This window comes from Vombatus ursinus, unplaced genomic scaffold (genome assembly GCF_900497805.2).
Source record: "Vombatus ursinus unplaced genomic scaffold, bare-nosed wombat genome assembly UNPS02014945.1, whole genome shotgun sequence".
Taxonomy (NCBI): Eukaryota; Metazoa; Chordata; class Mammalia; order Diprotodontia; family Vombatidae; genus Vombatus; species Vombatus ursinus.
In genome coordinates, this window is record NW_020954723.1 from 26505940 (window position 1) to 26508438 (window position 2499).

At 37.2% G+C, this 2499-nt stretch overlaps 1 protein-coding gene across 1 annotated transcript in view; it reads left to right on the forward strand.

Annotated features, from left to right (window-relative positions):
• DPF3 (double PHD fingers 3) overlaps positions 1–2499 on the forward strand; it is a 241970-nt gene that overhangs the window by 3319 nt on the left and 236152 nt on the right. The gene's annotated exons all lie outside the window — the stretch shown is intronic.

Sequence of the window (2499 nt, forward strand, 5' to 3'; positions counted from 1 at the left end):
GCAATGGGGTCTGTGAAATGGACACATGTGTTTGTGTGTGTATGTATACACAATTGCAAGAAAAAAAAAAAAAAAAAAGGGACTAAGGACAAAGTGGTTTAAAGTGTTTGTGTGTGTGTGTGTGTGTGGGTATGTGTGCACAATATGTTTCCATATACATGTAGACTGAAGTACAGCACAGAAAGCTTTGATATAATAGAAAGAGCTCTCTTGATTTGAATTCAGGAGTACAGGGTTCAAGTTGTGGCTTCAGTACTTACTAGCTGTATGACCTTGGCTGTCAATTAGCCTTTCTGGGCCTCAATTTCTCTAATGGAGATAATAATATTTGCCCTAGTCACCTCACAGGGTTCATAGGATCTAATGAGAACATATGCTTTGTAGAAATAATAGTGTAATCTAAGCAATATAAATGTAAAATTTAACTGCCTAAATAAAAAATGGGGAAGGAAGGCTAGAAAACAAATCATGTGCAAGAGACTTATGTAATGTGGCAGCCAAAAAAAATCTTCTTTTCCTGATGATCCTAGGTGTTTGTGCCTTTAAATTACTTTGTTTTTACTGTGTCTGCATTGTGTACATATTTATCTGTGTACATGTTGTTTTCCAGTGGTAGAATCTAAACTCCCTGGGGGCAGAGGGGGGTGGTGGTCCATTTTTTGATTTTGTGATCCCAATTGTCTAACACAATACAGGCACATAAGAGCTTTTCAATAAATGTTTATTGAATTGAATTGATCCCTCCCCCATCTTTTTTTGTACAGAACTATAATTTAATTAGTGTAGACATATCCTGGTGAGGAAATTCTCTCACTAATGAAGATCAGTGCTTGTTTTGCAGCTTATAACAATAATAATAATTATAGAATATAAGTATCAACAATATTAATAGTAATATAATATTTAGTTATTCTATAGTTATTTAAGAATTGCAACCTATGTTATCTCCTTAGTTCCTCCAATAATTCTATGAGGTAGGTGCTATTATTATCCCTATTTTACAGATGGGGAAATTGAGGCTGAGAGAGGCTAAATGATGTTCCTAATATTATATAGACAGTATGTGTCAGAGGCAGACCTTGAATCCAGGTGTTTCTGACTCTAAGGCCAGTGTCTAATAAACCATACTGCCTTTAGAATTGAATCCTTAGCCTGAATTAATTGATTAAAGGATGGTGTCCAAATGAACCTTTCCCTGGTCAGACCACATCTGGCATATTGTGTTCAGTTCTGGATACCACCTTTTAGTAGGAACGTTGATGACCTGGGCTATATTTAAGGGAGGGTAAACAGGATATTGAGGTATATTCAAAACTAGGAGACATAAGGATCAATGGGAGAATAGGGTAATATTTGGCCTGAAAAACAGAAAACTTGTTGTCAAGTCAACAAGCATTTATTGTTTACTATGTGCCAGACACTGTGCTAAGTGTGAAACTACAAATTCAAGCAGAAAGACACTTCCTGCCCTCAAGGAGCTTACATCCTATTGAGGGAAGAGAACACATAAAAGGAAGCTGAAAAGTGGGGAAGGGGAAGGAAATGAAGGCACTTAGTGTGTGCGTGCATGCGTGCGTGTGTGTAGCAGGTAAGGGGAGCAGGGAATGGTAGCAAAAGTCTAGAAGAGTCAAGAGTGAAGCCTAAAGAGGAATGAAAACATGGCTGGATTGGACCTCCTCCCTAAAACAGAGGTTATAGGAGGCAGAGAGTACTTCCAAGGTGAGAAGTCCAGAGGTAAAGAGCTTCCAAGGTGAAAGGGTTTCTCCGGCATTGTAGAGAAAGTCTAGAAGCATCAAGAGTGCATCTTAGAGAGGAATGAAAACTTAGGGGAAACATAATAGTCTTCAGATATTTGTGGAAGAAGGAATAGACATTCTGCTTGGCAGAACTAGAACCAAAGAGTGGAAACCTGAGGAAAGCAAATTTCAGTTAGGGAAATCTTCCTAATAAAGCTGTACAAAGATGGAGGTGTTAGGTTCCCCGTCTCAGGAAATTTTTAGATGGAGGTTGGATGCAAGTAATCATGGATATTATAAATGGAATTTATGCTTTGGGTAAGGAACAGACTCTGAGGTCAATCTCAAATCTGAGATTTTGGTATTGTATTATGATTATTATTATCATCATCATTATTGTTAACCTTAAGAAGACAAATCAGTTTTGTATACTCCGTTACATCATAGGTAGGGGGTTTCCATTAAGAAGTCTTAGGAAGCAGGTCCTAATTGTTCCCTTCCTCTCCATTATGTTTTAGGTCTATTGTGAGGAAAGCACAGAATAAACCTTAAAGCACTATCTAAATGTGAGTTATTATTCATATGTTGATTACGGGCTGTTAAAGATCCATTTTAGTTTTTAAGTATTTTTGTGATAATAATTTAATTGCAGGGATATATATATATATATTTCTCCCTCATAAATAGGCTTGGGTCCATCACAGAGAAAAACAAAGAAGGGACCATGAACAGTCCCCCTGAATACTCATTTTGTTGGGAGGCT